Source organism: Emydura macquarii, unplaced genomic scaffold (genome assembly GCF_026122565.2).
Source record: "Emydura macquarii macquarii isolate MOO-44397 ecotype Brisbane River unplaced genomic scaffold, CSIRO-AGI_Emac_v2 contig_1483, whole genome shotgun sequence".
NCBI lineage: Eukaryota > Metazoa > Chordata > Testudines > Chelidae > Emydura > Emydura macquarii.
In genome coordinates this window covers 11736526-11757449 of record NW_027131620.1, presented here as the reverse complement: position 1 = coordinate 11757449, position 20924 = coordinate 11736526, and the positions used below count along the sequence as shown (strand labels likewise).

Below are 20924 nucleotides of genomic sequence, written 5' to 3'. Positions count from 1 at the left end.
TAGAGGTGACCCACAGTTCTGAACAAGCTTCTGCAGGCATTTTGCTTTGGGCAACAAGTTCAAGTGCACTGTCAGAATCCCATCCCTTGGCTTTGTGTTTAACCTGAGCAGGGCTTCAGTTAACTGAAGATGTCTAATATTTGTAAACATATATTTGAATGTCATAATACCCCATTTTTTCCTCAGGTCTATTAATAGATGTAATTTCATAGAATACGAAGGGTGATTTCTCCAAAGTAAATCAATGAGTATCTCTACACAACTAAAGAGAGAAATTTGATGGGACTACTCAGATATGTCATGTTACCCACGTGCACAGGTGATTGCAGAATTGGCATCCCCCTTCTATTAATAAAGATTTAAAAAGCAACAGGGTCAAATTGATAGAGTAGCTAGAAACATAGTGCTATTGGAAATGTGGCTTAATGAGAAAGAGGACATTAAGGATTGTTCTGTCAACTCTAATGACCTGGAACAATTTTTATAAAATTACAAAACAAGGGAAAAGAGACTAATGTTCATGTGAGTTATGCATGAAACTACTCTGAGAGTATTACTCAAAGCCCATTGTAGTCAATGGGAGTCTTTCAAATGACTTCTATTCACTTCAGTGGGGTTTGGATCGGGCCCTGAGGGCACAGAGCTCCCAGCTGTTGAAGGTGCAGTTTAAAAGCACAGTTCTTTTTAACAATTTATTTTACTCTTTCTTATTTTTGCTTTTCAATTTCATTTCATTCTGTATTTTTAAATCATTTCTGTCTTCCTCAGGCTCTGGGCTTCAGAGAGATATGTGGGAGGCGAATGAGAAGAAAAATGGACTGACTTTATAGATCAGTTGGATGTTAAAAAGGCTACTGTACCAGGGTTAAACAAAAGATATGCAAAATTGTATCTTTACAGAATTTTTTTTTCTTGAGATGTTGTATCACTTTAGATCTTTGTATTCGTGTGATATAATACATAATTTAATATTACTTGTTATTAAATCATTATTATAGTTATAATACATGGGGGATACTATCTTAAGTATTGCTTTAATCACATTTCATGTATCTATTTTGGCAGTAGTGCGGTGACTTTTTTTTTTTTTTTTTTTTAGGAAATCATACTGAATCTCCAAATCAGAAAATCAGCTATGAATCTAAGGAACAGAGTGGTAGGCATAAAACAGTCTCAAAGATACAAGAGTTACTGCTCTATCAGTTCAACCTGAAGGATCTAATATAGACTGTTGTTTTTGTTAAACTGAATTGATGCCCTTTTTTGTTATACGGAATTTATCTCGGTGATAAACCAGCCCACGGTTTTTTCCATTTGCTTAATTGTAAAGCCTTCAAAGTTATTTTTATAGGCCAAAGAGACTATAAAATATTTAATGTGTGAATGAGAAATGTGGCTGTTTGTAGAATATTTATTAGGCGTTATTAGAAGTTATTTTTTGTCAGCTGTGTTTTGTCTTCAGTTATAGCCAGCAATGATTTCCATTCTTTTCCGTGGAAGGGCCACATTTTAGAAAGAGAGATTCCTACTTGTGCATACATTTGGATAACGCATGCAAATGCAAGGTAAAATTCACCCATGTCCAGAGTCAGCACAAGGCCTATGCATCACTTAATCCTACTTCAGATCACAGATGTAGGGTTTAAATGTCTACAGATAACATTCACCCTGCAGTATATTTGTGCATGCAGCCATGGTGCATGTATGTGCAAATCAGGTATCATGTAAATGGGTATTTAAGGCTCTATCTAGGCATCTGATCATATAAATACCTGAGTAGTGTATGCACCAGTGCCAATGTCACAGTATCATAGAAATGTTGGGTTGGAAAGGAGCTGGAGAAATCATCAAATCCAGTCCCCTATGCTGAAGCAGGACCAAGTAAACCTAGACATTCCTGGCAGGTGTTGTCCAACCTGTTAAACACATTGATCATAAACAAATGCAAGTGCACATATGAGCTCAAAATTGTGTCTACAAATGGATCACTACCTTTTATAAATCAGGCCTTACTGGTGCTAGCACTTCATATAATAGTGCGTCTATGTGCCTTTGCCATCTAAAATCTGAGGGCTCACTCTGTGCCACCCCTGTTTCATCTGTTGGCCACTCTGTGGATGGAGACCATAGTACTTTCTATGACCTTATGAACTGTTAATTCCCTTCTGTTTTCTCTTCTTCTCCTGTGCGTAGAATCTTTCTTCAGTCAGAACCATTTGTGCTTTTCCTTGGCAATAGCTATGTTATAGAATTATAACTGAATTTAAACAGATATTGTTTTGTTGTTGCAGGATTGAGCTGTTATTGCTTTTTAAGTATATTTTTGGAAGTACCAAGCAGAGGCAGAGGGAAATTTTTAAACTTTTTCGTCTCTAGTCACAGACCGCCATGCTGGGATAGACTTTGGGATTTCATTTCAGAGTTTAAAGACTTCTGCACCCTTACATGTCAGATGTGCTAATGGCCTGTTTGTGTGTCCAGTTGGCTTTCCAAGACAGGATGTTCTTCTTAAACCCTGCCATGAGCCAGAAGTTAGGTGGAGCTCATACTAATTCTTCTGAGGTTGTGTGTGTAGGTTGAAAGAGTTCTGATTAGCGAGTTAGGCATTCTGTCATTCCTCTAATATACAATCAGCACTGTGATTATCCACATGACAGACACATTTTAATGCAACAGAACCAGGGCCCTGTCTAAAGGCACCTTAGAAAATATGCCTCCGAAAAAACAGCATCTGCAGGTAAGTGTTCAGCTGAAATTTATTTTTGATAAGTGATGGTTTTCTCATCTGAGTTTAAAATCTTGAGCTAACATATTCTTAGCAGAGCTTAGAATGTTGTTTTATTTTACCTAATGTAATGTGTTGCCTCAAGGCAAACAGAATGTTGGATTTAAACTTTCAATACTCTAGGGCAAAATCTGCTGGCTTTATTAACAGACAGAACTTCATTTGGATCTTTTGTTATTAGACAGCCAGCCAGCCTGTGTGTATATAATCTTCATGGTCATAATAATCATTGTGAAATATTGATGTAGCAAACTATTCTAAGGGACACCTGCCAACTAACAATTTTTTTGTTAACTATGAGAGTAATTAACAAATTACTAAAGGCTGTAGCAAATTTTCCATCACTTGGAGTTTATAAATCGAGGTTGGATGTCTTAGTTCAACAAGCTGGCAGGCTAGATGCGGGAACTGCTGAGTGAAATTCTATGGCCTGTTCTATACTGGTGGTCACACTAGATGATCCCGTAATGATCCCTTCAGATCTTAAAATGTATGACTGATAAATGAGAGAGTAGCTTTCAACACCAGAGGGGCAAATTCTACTGTCCATTGCACCCATACATCTCTAGATAAGGGATGGATCAATTCAACTGAAAGCATAATGTGACCAGATCCTGCCAAGTGCAGATAATGGCCTAACTATTTGTCAAAACATTTTTTTTAAATAAGCTATAGTTATGTATAAATGCATAATTTTGTGTCCCAGCTTAATCCTCAATGGAACAGAATGCTTTATATTCTAATCCAGGAGAACATACCCGGATGTGTGACCATATCTGTGCAAAATATTTGCAATAAAAATTAATAAAGATCAGAGCTGAGGTTTTTACTTGGCATTTCAATTTGATTTTATCAGTCCTAGTTTGCCAAAAATAAAAATGAATTTTTGGTTGAATATCAGCCTAGATTTTGAACCTTGATTTTTTTTTTTTTATTATATAGTATGTGATTTCATCTTTATTTCTTTGTCCTTTTCTCTTTATTTGGTAATTTCTACATTCTTGGCCTGACTTTTCAATTGCATTGAGCCATCTGCAGGTCCCCGGATGTCAATTAGAAAGGCAGGTATTCTGCACTCTTGAAAAGTAAGCCATAAAAGTGAGGAACTTGCAATTTCATGCATATTTAACTATATATGATTAAGCATTGTCTGCTCAGTTAGTGCTGGTTGAAAGTGAGTCCCCCATTGCTTCATTCCTTGTATACTCCAAACTCGAAGTGAGATCAGTGTGAATTTGGAGACTACAAGGAGACAGCAGAATTAGGACCTAAATGGATTTTTTCTTTAACACTGCCATTCTCTATATTAGGCTAAAATCATTTCCTTGGTCTGCCATAGGTCTAGGAGCCTTACTCATGGACTAGGACCCCATTGTGCCAGGTACTATAACTGAGTGTATTTATTTCTCTGAGACCCCCTGACATACTAGCTGAAAGATGTTGAGAAAATTTCCTTAAGTTTTTTCCTTTATTTTTGTTGAACTTTTCATCTCCGAGTGACTCACTTTCATTTTCAGAATCAACCTTGTGATTTCTAATGGTGGAATAAAAATAAACCCAGCATATTTAAAGCTTCTTTGTTAGATCAGGAATCCTGCCATATGGGATGCTATTTAGTTTTTTGGGCTGTGTTCCACTTCTCATAGTATCTCATTGACTCCGGTGTAATACCAAGAACACCAATTTGTCAGCTTTGTCACCAGTTTGTTAGCCTCTTGCTTGCACTGTGGCTAAAGTTGATCACTGGGGGCTCGTGAGTCCCATCTTTCTTTCTGCCAAATTACTGCAGAATTTTCAGTGAAGGGAATTAGAAAGTGCCAGCTAGAAACAGGGAAAATTGTTCAAAAGCGACAATTCTATCAAAAAAAAAAATATATATATATATATATATATTTATCTTCAGGGATGTCATGTGATGGTCTCTCCCTTTCTTTAGCAAAAATCACACTTAGTGTCTTTTTCTTTCTCAGAACTTCACCAGCAATAAGCACACTGACCAAGTTAAAACAGAGACAAGGTAGGAGAGGTAATATCTTTTATCAGACCAATTTCTGTTGGTGGAAGGGACAAGACTTCTAGCTTCACAGAGCTCTTTCTCAGCTCTGGAGAATGTAACGAGAGTGTCTGAGCTAAATACAAGGTGGGACAGATCAAGCATCAGGGGTTCATGCACACAGTAGGAGAACACTTAAAAATAGAGTAGACAATTAAGGGTTAGCGGGCAGTAAGGTGTGTTGCAAATTGATGTAATGAGCCATAAAACCAACGTCTCTGTTAAGTCTGTGGTTTTTAGTGTCCAGCAGAATTATGAATTTAAGTTCCCAGGCTTGTCTTTTGAAGGTGTTGTGCAATTAAAAACAGGCATTTTTCTTATCTTCTTTCCATTCACTAACATTCCTGTTCCTCACATTCTGCTTCCTTAGGAGTTCACACTCTATCTTTGTGCTGTTTTGCTGACAGTGAAGAAAGCCCTGCACCTGTTTCCATTGAACGCAATGGCAAATCCCCAGTGATAACCAGTGGAACAGGATCAGCTCTTAAAACTGTTGCTGATAAACATGTACAAAATGAACTAGAAATGTATTTAAACCCCCAGATTGGCCATTTAGACATTCATTCTATTAACATTTTCTGTCCTAATAGTCTGACCTTAAAGCCATTAATTAGGCAAAACTCTCTTTCTTAGGAAGATAATGCAGGCTGGGGCCTGAATCTGAGAAGGATATTGTTTCTGACCTTACTTTGGTTAGAGTTGAACCCTTCCAGGATTTTTCTTCCCTTAAACTGTGTTAATGACAAAGCTGGATATGGTTTGATTGTCTGTGAATATAACGTGTTTGAACCTAAAGACCATGGGGAGCTTTCACCTACCTGTGCCGCATGGGGCATGGGTCACTTGCTGATGGATTATCTGTATCTTGAAGTCTTTAAACTATGGTTTGAGGACTGCAATAACTCAGTCACAGGTTAGGGGTCTTTTACAGGGGTGGGTGGGGTTAGGTTCTGTGGCCTGCATTGTGCAGGAGGTCAGAGTAAATTATCATAATGGTCCCTTCTGACCTTAAAGTCTATGGGACTGGGGAGTTCCTGAGTCAGCTTTGCATTTGCTGGACTGCGGACATACCGTAAAGCAGGCTCAGGGCTGATGTATGGAAATGGAATGGATAGTGCTAGAATAGTAGACCAAAGGCAATCTAGACTAGCTTCACAAGGGGAATTTAGGGGGTGCAATGTTGAGCATTGCAGTGATTCATTTCTAGGCAATCTGCTGCCTAGAGGAATTCACAACCTCATGTTACTTATCAGGCACCCCATAAAATACACGGGGAGAGTTAGGTGTCTGAAAAAAGGATTCAGAGAAGCCAGCACGTTGAACAGGGAGCCACCTAAACTAGGCAGTAGGAAATGCTAAACCCCAACCCTCAGAGAGAGTTAGGAGCCTAACTCCAGACCGAAGAGAGACACCTCTCTCTCCTTTGGATTCACAGCTGTGAATGTTCTCCTGCAGTTAGGTGCCTAAACCTGCCCTTTCTCATGAAGAAGGGAGAAGATGATGATGGTAGTCCCCTTATATCAATAGTCTAATGGTTAGAGCACTTGTCCAGGATGTGGAGGAGACCAGAGTTCAAATTCAAGAATCAGGCAGAACTTGAACATAGGTCTCCCACCTCCTGGTGAGTTCCCTAACCAGTGAGCTATAGTCATTTTCTCTGTCTGTCTGTCTGTCTGTCTGACCCAAGGACAATTTAAGTATGTCACACAAGTGGAACAGCTTCTACAGCATAGTTTGAGACTCACCCCTGAAAGTCCAGTGGTTAGGGAATTCACCTGGCAGCTGGGAGACCTGGATTCAAGTCCCTGCTCTGCATCAAGTGGAAGAGGGATTTGGACCTAGGTTTTCCAACATCCTAGATGAGGGCTCTAATCACTGGGCATCAGGGGGCCTCCACTGTCACCTCCTCAGTGTGAGGCTCAATCGGGTAGCCATGCTCTTAGGCAGCCTCAAAGCACATCTACAGGATTGGACCCTGCAGGTGAGGTAGGTGGGTGAATCCTGCCAGGGATTTGGTGTGACAGTGGGGGACAAATGAATCTTACTGTTTTGCATCTTATGCACTTCTATATATTCTATGTATGTACGTGCACACACTGAGTGTATGAACCCATTTAGAGTTCAAAATATATTGGGCCCTAATTTTCTGGTGTATTGTGACTGCTTTGGACCACTTTGTTCATATAAAGCAGCCCCCAGCATGGCAGTCCAGCCAGTTGGGGATTTCTCCCATGCAGGGAACTCCTTGGGTGGTATGGAGCTGCCATAGGGGCTCTGTGCCACAAATAACTCTTCACACACTCTCTAGTCAGCTACAGGGAAACATGCATTTGGGAAGGAGTTGTGTCTGTGGCATTCCACACCAGTGATCACTACCTGTCCGAATGGGGCCACATGCAACACAATTCAAAGAAACTTCAGGGCTGCCCTAGGTTGCACTGGGGAATCCAGCCCAATACACAGCCGACTCATAATTACTTTGTCTCTTTAGGTTCAAGCAGATTACATGTATAAAAAAGTCAGCCAAACCATGCAACATCCAGTTTTGTCATTGCCACAGAATAAAGGAAGTAAAAATCCAGGGAAAACCCAGTTCTAACCGAAACTGTGTTATAGAATCATAGAATAGTATCTAGCAATAAAACATTTTTCTCCCCTCCCCCAAACAAGTATAGATTTTGGGTTTTATTTTTCTACTATGACTATAAATGACCATCTTTTGCTGGAAGATCTCTAGAAATATGGTCACATAACTTTTTTATATTGAAGATATATCAGTTATATTAGCAAAAAGCTGGCTCAAAACACTCAATAACCACCACACTGTTTACGGAGTTCTTATATGACTATCTCACATGAGACTAGTCATAGATTTTAATGTTCTTATGAGACAAATATCCTTCCAATCTTTCTGCTTCCAAGCAGCTTTAATTTTGTGTAAGTTAGAATAGTTCAGGGCATAATAATTATTTAATATTAAAATGACACATTATTCGTGACAAAAATAATTAAAAAACCTGGCCATAAGTTTTTAAGGCTGAGGAGAGTTTGTTTACTCATTTTAAGAGTCTTGTTTATTGAATAGCAGCATTATATCATATAAAAGTGAAAAAAGTTAATTGGAGGGCCAGATCCTCAGCTGGTGTAAATCAGGAGAGCTCCATTGAATTCCAGAAGGTCCCAATGAACGATTGGCTTCAGTGGAACCACACTCATTTACTCTCTGGCCTGTTAAAATGTTCTGGACAAACAAACTAGTGAAATACAAGATGTTGGTTAATAAAATCACTTCATCATTTCAGACTTAAAGGATTCTCTTCATTGATTTTATTCTGAAACTTTATTTAGCTATTACTTTGGGAAAGAACAGTTATTTTCCTTTGTGCTATCTCAAAATACTGAAGAAACACTTTAAGAAAACTTGAAAAAGAGATCTGCAAAGTCAGATCGTTAGAAAGCTATGAACTGAACCTGCCAGGTTCTATACTCCTTAATTTTTCATTGGCCTCAGTCAGACTAAGGGGAGCTCAGTGCCTCCTGGGAGCGTTCAGCACCAGGGATGATTGCACTTTTACTGAGAATAAATGATCAATCAGAATTTCATGAGCAGAGATGGCTAAATTAAAGGATCACAGCTACATGTAATTAACACTAAGGATGTTGAAGGGCTAGTGGGTTTTAAAACCTGGCGTAATCCATGTTTGATACAATTAAAAAAAAAAAAAGAAAAAGGACTGAGTAGTGGCACAGAGTGATTTTCAGTGAAATTGGACTTTGTAAGGGACAAGAGAAGTCTGTGCCCTTGCAGACTTCAGGGTGATAGCAACTTTCAGGAATTGTTATGTCTCAAACAATGAACTTAATGACAGTTAGCTTAATTTTTCAGAGGAAGAGCATCCACACCTCACAGAGGCTTCATTTGTTGTAACTGAACATATTCACTATCTCTGAAATAAAAAATATATTGTTTATAAAACTAAAAAAGGGAGGGAAAGATCAGTGAGAATTCACACTATGAACTAGCCTATTGGCACAGGGTAAGCTAGATAGCCCATCTTATCTTTCACTGCGGCTTTCTGCATGGGAGTTGCTTTCACTGTAAATTAATCCACTATGCCAAGTTTTCAGCATTTTATGCATTATATTCAGTAGTTTACACAGCCATGCTGCAGCACAGGGAGTGCTCATTCAGGGTACTGGGGTCTGCAGGCTTCGCTGTGTCATTCTTGAAGATAGTTATGATAACTGGATGTATTGGTGGTGTGCTTTGAACCAACCCAAAGTCAAGACCTGAAGCTTCACCTGACTCATCAAGTCAAAACTATTAGGCATGTCCATCCCTATGCCTAATATATATGGGTCCATGCTATTGATTCCTCTCCTCTTAATATACATGGTAGAAGACACACATTTTCATTTCTGACCCTGACGCTGCTGTTGCAAATATTTCTGTGTCAATATTTTAGTCATTGCTTATATTCAGAGCACCTGCTGTCTCTTATTGCTGCTTCGTTAGAAAGAAAATGTGATCTGCATACTTAGCTACTATTTTTAAGCCTCTCTTCTGTGTCCTCCTTTAACTGGATCATCCCCACAATTAGTGTGCTTCTGTCATCAGTCCTGATGGCAGAGTGACAAGAAATGGTTTCACTGCAAAAAAAAAAAACCTCTTCAGTATTTCCACATGATCATTCCTTAGAGAAGTATTGTGTTCAGGGATTATACATAATCTACCAAAGCTCTTCAAAAGGAGCTTCCTACATGCAGAAAATATACTTTTGGCCCATTTGCAGTCATAGAGCTAAATCAAGAGAGAGAACAAATGATTGGCAAAAGTCCCATAAGGCCTACAGAAGAGGCTGCAGAAAGGTGTATGTTTATGTGTAAAAATGCACAGCTGCATCAAAGAAAATATCATTAGGGGCTCAGCATGGGATTTGATGGTTCCGAGAAAGACACAGAAGGGAAGCAATATATTGGCCAGGTAAGGGGAAAGATCCTGAACCAAGAAGTGGCTAGGCTTTGTTTGGGAGGGGGCGCCACATGGCAGCAGGGAGTTGGAAAGGACTTCTGGACTGAGGTGCAGGTGGAACACGCTGTGACTATTGGACACCATGTGGGTCCAGGTCTGTGTGAGACTTGTGGGGCGTCAGCAGCAGTACTGCAGAGAAGCAGTACAAAGGGGCCCCAGTGACAAACCCTAACTGAACCTGGCATGGAAACCTGCGAATGCTTATTTGCTTGAATAGAGACTGGGATGAAGAGGGCACCCCAGGCACTAGGGCTGAAGAGTCCTGATTCTCAAGTGGACTGTCCCGGGGACCCAAACAGGAACCATTATTGCTCACTTTGAATTGCATTTGTTTAGGCCTCTGTATCTAGGGTATTTGGAACCTCCCACTTTTCTTCCAACCCTAATAAAAAAAAAAAAACCCTTTCCAATAACCATGAATAAGGATATGATTTTTTCATGCAGGTCACATATTCCATGATTTTCTGGGACCTCTGTGACTTCTGGGCCAGGGCTGGAGCAGCTGTTAGCCCCGCGGCCACCACCGAACAGCTGATCAGCCAGCCCATTGGAGTAGCTGCAAGCCTCGGCAGCTGTTTTTCCCTCTCTGACAGGATATTTAGTAAAAATCAGGGACAGATCCTAGCTTCTGTGAATTTTTATTTATTGCCCATGATCTGTCCCTGATTTTTACTAAAAATACCTGTGACAGAAGCTTACCCTTAACTATGAGTGTGAGTGGTCATTGGGACCTGCCAGGTCTAGTGCCTATAAGATCTATCTGCTGAAGCACCTACAGTGATTGCCCCTGAAATTCAGTATGCTGGGCATACTACTGGTAGCCTAGGCATTTGGGGTACAGAGTACCCCAATAATTATAATACATATCAATGCTGGCATTAAATTGAGACATATTTGGGAGTTTTGACAGCAAAGGGAAATATTCAAGCAGTGTCAGTTTCCCCAGGCACTCGTCAACTAATTCATACCAGTTGTATGGAAAATTTATCCATTGATCCTAAGACAGCAGCCCAGCTGTCTTTGGTACATGACAGCTGGAAGAAATTTCATTCTTAAATCACAGATTTGAACCCACCTACCCACTGAATTGGTTAAAAAAAGAGCAGAGAGATGTACAAAGAAGATGGAGATGGATGGCCAAGGAGGTGGGAGGGTGGCAGAGTAAAGGAACTGATGAAGAAAATTAAATGAACTTGGAATGACTCTAAATGGCAACTGTGTGGGTTTTAGATATGTTGGCTGTCATAATCCTTACAAAACACATTTTACTTTATATATTGGCTGTGAAGGCTCCAGTCTATTCACCGTGAAATCAAGTTCCCAAGCTAGATTTTCTGTCCCATTTTTACCAGTATATATCTAATAATTAAAGAAATATAAGTTCTGTCTGGGAGGTTCAGGTACATGCTGACCCAGGGGTATCTTTTTCTTGCTAAATTCTGTAGCTATCTGCAAGGTGCTGTCATGGTGTTGATAATCAGAGCTGGAGAAATTACTCTTCATGAAAGGTGTTTTTGATTACATGAACCTTTGTTCTTTGGCTCATTACAGATTTTGTTTAGTTTTGAAGTATCATTGACCTCATTTTATTGATAGGAACATGAGATTTGGACTTTGAGTGGCTTTCTCAAGATCACATGAGATAAGTGTCAGACACATAATTTTAGATCCTGGTTCTTAGATTTAATCCACTAGATGATAGTTCCTCCAATCAAGTTGTTTGTGTGCTAAGCCTCAGTTTCCCCACCTGTAAAATAAGCACACTACTGAATCCCAGATATTTAGATTTGTTTTATGGTAAATGGGGGAGATTTTCAAAGGGAAAAAATGGCAATTACTCACCTACGCCCTATTGACTTGCAGTAGGATCTGGGCACCTAGCTGCCATTTGTGCCTTGAAAATCTCCCCCAATAACCCTCTACAGTGGTGTGACCTGCGACAGAGAAAGCCTAAGTGATATCCTCATGAGGAAGATTAGTTTTGTGATTAAGGCACTGCATAGGACCTGGCGATTTCATTGTTCAATTCTTAGCTCTGCCACAGACTCATTGTATGACCTTTAATCTCCCTGTGTTTGTTTCTCATCTCTTAAAATTATAGCACTCCCTTTTTCTCCCCACTTTGTCTGCCTTGTCTGTTTAGCTTGTAAGCTTTTGGGAGCAAGAATGCCCTCATGCTACAGTGCTTAGTTGGGATCTCTAGGTGCTGCCATAAGGCAAAAAATAATAATTATATTGCTAGTTAGAAAAACATACTGGTGGAAAATCCCTATCAGAAAATGCTGATTAGTCAAAAATGAAACTTTTTGAAGAAGTATGTCAATTTCAATAAATTTTCATTTCCAGAAAAAACCTGACATGAAGATTTTTGATAAATGTCAGTTTCAGCATGGAACATTTAGACTTCTGCTGTTGTTTTAACATGATATTTCATTTAGAAATTTATTTATATCACAAAAAATTATATTTTTTAAAATGTCAACATTGGAATGAAACATTTTGATCTCAAACAATTTTTTAAAATATCATTTTGGGGGAAATTTCAAATTTTATGTTTTTATTCTGTTCTGGAATGGAAAAAAATTAAACATGAAATTTCCCATGAAACAGATAATCTGGTAATGAATGAGATTGTGCTCTAGTAGACTGGACATCATTTGAGTACTAGGAGATACAGATTTTTATCCTGGGGTTGAAATTGACCTGCTTTGTGACTTTAGCAAATTGGTTAAATCTCTAAATTTACTATTTTTTTTCTTATGTTTGTATCTGGGCCTATCAATGTGCATACTTTTATGGGCACATGCTGTTGGCCCTCTATTCAAAATGTTGCCTGGTAACTTTATGGAATAAAAACAAACCAACCTTAGACACTGTAACACATGTCTGCAATGAAAGGCCTCAACCCTAAAGACTTGATTTATTCTTTCCTCAAGCAAAGTTCAAAAGCTGAATAAAGACTTCAGGATTTGGCATAAGGAATGTATCATAATCAAACAGTGCATCTGTCCCTTGTGCATTTTATTAATCTAATCCCACTATATCCTGTGGGCCAGTGCAAATGTCAGCAGTGCCTAGCATGGAAGAAGTTTTAGATAGATGACAATAATACAGATAAGAACTCACAACAGGCAAACATCATTCCATTGACATTTTTAACCCATCAAGAATCTTCCATTACTTTTTTTTTTTTCTTGTAAACAGTAAAGATTTCATGCAGTGCTTTCTCAGCTGGAATTTATTTGTCTTGCTTCTCAGTGCTGTTTAGGAATAGAAAGTTTTGTATCATTGGTGGTGGTGATTGAAATAAGAGTAGACCAGACACCAGGATGAATAATAAGCAGAAGACAACGTTTCTCTGTTGAAAATGGCAGAAAATACAAGCACAGCTCTGCTATGTAAGCAGACTATGAAAATCATGAACTGAAGTATTCCATGCAAACAACAAGGAAGTGTTTAACCTTAGCCAATATTTTCAGTTTGCTATTACTGTGATTTTCTTATGGATAAAATGAGAAACAAAGGGATGATTTTTGAGCAAACTCTTGCTATTATCACGAACAATTATGGGTAGCAAGAGAGAAAATATATTTTGTTCTTTAATATTTTATTTTCCTTCACCTACTTGACTTTTGTCAGTAAACTATACTATTAAATCTTTGCTTACATATGGATTATAAGTAAATCTTTTCTAATCCACCTTGTCCAGAAGTTACTTCAAAATGCCACCTTGTTCATAGATTGTCTTCCAAGACCAGAAGGGACCATTGTGATCAGTAGTCTGACCTCCTTTCTATAACACAGGCTATAGAGTTTCTTCAAAATAATTCCTTTTGAACTAGAGCATATCTTTTTAAAAAAAATATCCAATCCTGACAAAAATTGTCAATGATGTAGAATCCACCACAGCCCTTGTTAGACTGTTAAAGTGAAGATGTTAATTACAAATTTCTGTGTATTTGAAAAGATTGAAAAGATATGTGCATCCAAACATGGAACTAGGTGACTCATAATGTGAAACTACTGGTACATTCACCTCTAGGTCATGGGTTCAAATCTGTCCCATGTCTGTAATGACCAAAAGTTTATATATCCTTTGATCTTTCTGAAATTAATTGTTGTCTCAAATCATTTCCTCTTGGATAGATTTCCACATTACAAATGCAATAGTCACTCACAGTCTCACTAGGAGAAGAATTAAACATGCACGTTAATTTAAAATACTCTCTCGCTCCTGTCCACTGAAATCCAGAAAGGGATAAAGCACATTGATGGGATTTGGTGAGGAAGCATTCATGATGTTTTCTATTGGTAAATAAGCACTTCTAGCACTGTCAGTCTGTCACATTCAACAGCATGATTTCGTTTACAAATTAAAACTATAAAAAATTAAAATAAAATAGAAACAGAATATTTTGCATACTAACTACATGCAATCAATTTTGATCATGGCATCCACGTAAATCATACTGATCTGTAGATATAAATTCAGATCACTTTAGCAGCCAAGTGTCCAAATGCCTACAAAAAAAAATCTAACTTTCAAAAAATAGATGGATAATTTCCAGCAAAGCTCACATTTAAAGATGTCTATTGTTTAGTGGGGAGGAGGAGATCTGGGTCATTAACAATCTCTGTGGCTGTCATGCACAAAACCCAGCATGTATTCTGTTACTCAGCAACATGTCATAGAGAAGCTAAAAACTAGAAATGCAAGGTGTATGGCCTTGACACAATAAAAATTCAATCTCCAGTTTAACCTTGCACAGTATTAAAAAAAAAAAAAAGGCATTTCAAAAATGCCTTCAAGCTCATACCATTCCACATTTTAGGTTACTATGGATGACCAATGGGAAAGCCAGTTGTGCAGATGCATCATTAAAAGAGCCTTCACACTACAGACTTTATGGGAAATGTCTAACTGAATTGTCACCCAGCTATGATCGTTTTGACAAAACTTTCTACCTTGAGGGCAGAGTTGTTTGAATTCTTTGTTAAAATGTTCAAGGAAAATTAAGCTCTGTAGTTTTGTTCATGCATTTATTCCTTAATCATAAGTAATTGGGGAAAAAAATTACAGGAAAAATATGCACCCACCCACATAAGATGTTTGTGAACTCTTTACCATTTATATTTGCAAGTGGACACCTAAATCAACATGAAGTTTCTGTTCACTGACTGGCTGAATAAATCTTTGTAAACAAGAGGATAACTAATAACATGTAATGGCAAATAACACATTTTCTGATATAATCATTGGTTCATTGGTGCTAAAATATTGTTACACTTGCAAATATATTCTGGCCAGCCAACGGCTTTCGAAATGCTCATGAACAAACGTGACAACACAAATAACAGAAAACCAAATTCACTGTTTTTATTCTTTAAAAAAAATTAATAAATCACCTTTTCTACTTTTTTGATCAATTTTATCCATCATCAAAATTCTCTACATGGACAGAATCTGCAAGTATGCTGGAAAAATCATTCTCAGAGAGAAGAGATCAGCCTTCCACTGTAATTCTGATTACCTTAAAATCCATGAAGAGGCAGCTTTCTTAGACCCATGACAGGTCCTCTGTAATTGGAGATGCAGGGGAATTTTCTAGGGGGAATCCAAATTTGAATCAGTCCTGATCCCATAGACAATGTTTCAGCTAGATGACTCTTGCTCCTGTTCTGTTTGATAAAGTCTCTCTACACATATAAACTTATATGCATGTTCTAATTGTGCTCACATAATACATTTGCATGTGCAAACAAGGTATCTGTGCACATAAATTACTTCCCGTGCAAGCACTTTTTGCACCAACACGATTTTGCACATGCAAATTTATGCTGTACTAAAATAGCTAGTGTGAATCTGCATGTGTCTGTGTACCACTACTCTCTGCTGGAGGGAGATTGTATGGATCATCTGTGTTTCATAGGCCCTACATTATTTGCACTTGCACTTGTCAGGGATTCTCTTTTACCTCAAATGCTAGGAGTTGGTGTTTGGAGAAAGATTTTGAATTTTATTCCTGCTGTTCCCTTGATGTTTTGAGTGGACATGTGCTACAGCAAAGTGAAAATGTAGACTTTCTAGATAGCTATGGATTCTCAACAAGATTGTTGTTTGCAGGTCTGCGATAAATACCAAGTTTTAACCCTACAGAATTTAACCCTAATAGCTTAACCAGAGGTTGAAGGCTTGAAAAGGGGTATGTCCTTTAACTGATCCATGGATCATCCTTCTTCAAGTCTCCATCCATGACTCGCATTCCAGATAGGCCACCTAATGAGCAGGCTTACTGAGATCACATTAAATACTAAACTTCTTCCCTCCCTCCCTCATCATTTGATATGATATAAGATGGAGGATCATTTTGAACTCAGGATGCAGACAGGCACAGCAGGAAAAATTGGGTATCATCCACCAGGTAAGATTTCATGTGACAGACTATCACACTAATGGGATCTTTTAAATCACTAATTAATAGTAGATACATAAGAATGGCCTTATTTAGTTAGACGAATGGTCCATCTAGTCCAATATCCTGTCTTCAGACAGTGGTCAGTGCCAGGTGCTTCAAAGGGAATGAGCAGAACAGGGCAATTTTGAGTGATTCATCCCTTGTTGTCCCGTCCCAGATTCTGGATTTTGGAGGTTTAGGAGCGCCAAAAACATGAGGCTGCATCCCTGATCATCTTGGCCACTGATAGACCTGTCCTCTATGAACTTATCTAAATTCTTTTTTGAACCCATTTATACCTTTTGCCTTCACAACATCCCCTGGCAACAAGTGCGACAGGTAGACTGTGCGTTGTGTAATAATCATTATCAGAAGGCAAATTTTACAGTGGCCACTGAATAAATGGAGTTATTTACGTTAACCACCAATGCTGACACAAGAACAATTGGATATAAACTGGCCATCAACAAGTTTAGGCTTGAAATTAGATGAAAATTTCTAATCATCACAGGAGTGAAGTTCTGGGACAGCTTTTCAAGGGGTGTAGTGGGGACAAAAAACATAGCTAGCCTCAAGACTGAGCTTGATCAGTTTATGGAGGGGATGATAGGATGAAACTGCCTACAATGGCATGTAGCCAATATGCGACTGCTAGTAGCAAATATCCTTAATGACCAATTATGAGACACTAGATAGGGAGGGCTCTAAATTACTACAGATAATTCTTTCCTAGGTTTCTGGCTGGTGGGATTTGCATGTTCAGGGTCCAACTGCTATATTTTTGATTGGGAAGGAATTTTCCCCTTGATCTGATTGGCAGAGATCCTGAGGTGTTTTTTGCCTTCCTCTGCAGTAGGGGCATGGGTCATTTGCAGGTTTAAACTAGTGTAAATGGTAGATTTTATGTAACCTGAAGTCTTTAAATTATGATTTGAGGACTTCAGTAACTCAACCAGAATTTATGGGTCTATTACAACAGTCCATGGCCTGCAACGTGCAGGAGATCAGAGTAGATGATCATAATGGTCCCTTCTGGTTTCAAAGTCTCTGAATCTTTGAGATCTTTCGGAAGATCTAGCTGGTGATTTAATTATGGAAACTAATATAAATAAGACTATACTTAATTACTTTCCCTGAGGTAGCAAATATAGTTCAAAGAATATTCAGGTTAAGGCTATTAAAAAGCTTACAAGAATGCAGTCACCTGTAAAGATGGAATACAACGCTATGGAAAGTTGACAAGGAATTCAATCTTATTCCTTTCTATAGCATTGAAAAAATATTTTGAAAAAATACATTTTTTTAAACCCCTCTTACCAATATTCAATTGCAGAGGGAAAAAATAAGCAAGATGGCTTAATTCTACTGTATCTGTAGTTAAAATAAAATAAGAGTCTTATTTTAACACCTCTGTACTCTATTCATTATCTGGAATATAGCATGTGTCTGCAGTAATCTTGCAATAAACCAATAATAGGGTCCAGTCTTTCAGATGCCAAGTGCTTGCATCTCCTATTAAAGCCTCAGAACCATGCACAACCACATCTACAGTGACTATTAGGGTTGGTTGAACATTATTTATTAACCAAACTGCTTGATGAATATTGCTGTTATTCATTGAGTAATTTAAATGATAAATAATTTAACATATATACACACATATTATAGGTGCACCCATGCTTTAGTGTAGGGTCTTGAAATTTGGTAAGGGAGTGGTCTTTATATTCGGGTTGTGCCTTTAGATGTCCCCATGAAAATCTGTCCAAATTTGGCCATTCTAAAACTTGGAAAAATCACTGTTCACGCATGTTTAGTAGAGACACAGAGCTTCACAGTTTAACTCCTCAAAGATTCAGTGTCCACTGATCATGCTGCAGGAGCACAGGCTCCGTGCAGTTATAGCTCCTGGCTACTTTAGGCCATGCGAGGCCTGGGCACTGGAAATGAAAGCAAGGAGTCTGTGCGCTCATTGTCTCCCCTGCTCCTCCAAGGCAACATGGAGGAGGAAGCCACCTGAATTGAGTGTAGAAGGGATGAGACTCAGATCTGTGGGGGTAGGAGGAAGTATATTGGGAAAAGGAACTGGGGGAGTGGGGGCTGACTGGAGGCTGGACGCGCAGAGACTGTATTGGGATTGGCTGGATATGAAGACAGGGTCTGGGACCACTTGTGGGAGTGGAAGGAGTCTGGGGGAAAGGGGAGACAGAGCTAGAGTGTGTGGGGAGAACTAGAACTGGCTGGATGAAGATTCTGACAAGGAATTTGGGATGGAGGTAGGGGACACTGAGATTGGAAGAGGACCCTGGATGGGGAACTGGGACTAGGAGTCAGTGGGGATGGGAAATAAGGCCTTGGGGGGCGACTGAGGGGAAGAGAGATGAGGGGAGGACTGGGACTAGGACAAGGAGCTGGGGCAGAGTTGCACAGGCACCCTTAATTTTAGCATTTCCTAACTTTTGAATGCTTGACTTTACAATCTTAGTTTTCTAACATTTTTATGGTGGGGGTTAAATATATTGTATATTGCAGAATTCAACTAGTTTTATTGTTGATCCAACTACATAACAACCATATTAATAGGACAATTATTCAAGGAACTATTGTTATGGTATTTGAACATTGTAGGTCCAAGCAAGGCTCAGGCCCTGTTTTCAGTACTTTAGTAGAGTACAGTGTTATCTTTATATGTGAGATATGTCAAAAGAAGGTTAAATTGAGAGCTTTATTTAAAGAGGAATTTTTTTTAAAAGAAGCCATATTTTCAAAGGAACATTGTGGTGAACTGTTCTGTCTGAGAGACTAACAGCACCATTCTGGGAATTATGAGGTACCATTCGTAGGAAAGCTAATGTGGAAAAAGTAAAGAGGAAATAATATTTAGGGGCTGAAAAGGGTGTAGAAAACTGACTGGACTCTTAAATATCAATGAAACTCTTTTTTCCCCTCCCCCTTTGGTCCCAGCTGTGGCTTGTTGGACAATGGCAATGTTATTCAGAAAAAAATTTAGAACAAAATGGAAAAAAAAAAAAAAAAAAGTTCTGTTCAGAATTCTTTGCAGAATTTTCACTTTTATGAGGAATTTATTGGAAATGAAAAATTTAATTTGTATTTGAATCAAATGGAATCAAAATATACATACATATATTATATTATATTATATTATATTATATTATTTGGTCTTTTGTTTCCTCCCCTCCCTTTCTTCCAGTGGAAAAAGGAGGTAAAATTAAGAAAAGGCAGGGGAAGAGGAATGAATTAAAACTAAGAAAACTAAAAAATAAATTATATGGATTTGAAATGAGTTTTTTCCTTTCAAATTGATTCAATGAAAAATCAGAATTTTAATACTAATGTTTTGCAAAAAAATGTGTTCAAAACTTTTTTTTGTCCAGCACCTCCCCCGTTTCAACAGAAAACCTTTTTTGAGATGTAGTTCTGACCTAGCAAAAAAAAAAATCAAGCATGTGTGTAACTTTGAGCATGTTTAAAGTTGTTGTATAAAGCACTTATATGTAAGGCATTATTGAATAAACTGGGATATTTAGATGCCTAATTTAAAGGTGGTTCAGGGCAAATCAAGGTTTGGAAGAATTCTGTTCAAAGAAGAGAGCCTCCAATGTGGAAATTAACGAGGCACCAGGAGAAGTTATTACTAGTGGATATGGCTACACTGGAGCTCAGATAGAGATACCCACACTAGATCTGATCAAACTTGCATGTTAGAAATAACAGTATATGGTCTCACAGGCAGAGGGAAGTGCTAACCACTCCAAGTACAGTCCCATCTGAGACATAAAGTTATATACTTGGGTGGTACCTCCCATGCAACCACAGCTATACTGCTATTTTTAGTGCTCTAGCTCAGTCAGAGCTAGTGTAGGTATATCTGCCTGAGTCGCAAATTACACTTCCAGCTCCAATGTGGACATACCAGTGGCTGCTTCAATCTATAATGAATGATGAAGTTCTGTTCAGTTTTCAAGCAAGGGCTTTTGTGTCTGTCTTCCAACCCTCCTTTCCATTCAGAGTGCGTCAAAGCACCAGTTCTAGTTACAATGTAGTTAGATGAAAGGTGAGGACCAGTTACTTAAAATCGCCTCTAGGAACTTACATGGAGCAGCAGTCCATGCATTCTGATGAGTTTCTTTTTCCTGAGATACATTTTCTGATCCTATAGCACTCAACTTTAGCTACCATATGTGAATTATTTATGTATCAAGTTGCCTCTGTGAAGACACAGGGATAATCTTTCTATACTGAGAATTAGATTATTTTATCTCAACACAATATATGCATACTAGTTATCTAGATCATGTATGGGAATAGTACTCTAAAAGTGCATCTAAATCATATTGGAAAACCCAAACAATTTTCACACTCCTCAGATCTAATATGTAATCCCATCAGTTAACATTTTAGAACAGTGCATGCTGCTGACATGTCTCTTTACTAATATTTACATCCATAATGAATTTTAGGAATAAAAATTACAATCCTAGAAGACTGAATCTCCTATCTCATATTACAAAGCAATCAAGGAAGACTACCCAGTTAGCTCACCTTGGAAGGTTATTATGCATGTTTTTCCTTTCAATGTCA

General features: G+C 38.3%; 1 long non-coding RNA gene across 1 annotated transcript in view; it reads left to right on the top strand.

Annotated features, from left to right (window-relative positions):
* The first annotated feature begins 1097 nt into the window (after nucleotides 1-1097).
* The window catches only part of LOC137157355 (uncharacterized), a 122519-nt gene continuing 102692 nt past the window's right edge, over nucleotides 1098-20924 (top strand). The window contains exon 1 of the long non-coding RNA XR_010921086.1: nucleotides 1098-1156. This is a non-coding gene — a long non-coding RNA (uncharacterized lncRNA). The remainder of the gene's footprint in view (nucleotides 1157-20924) is intronic.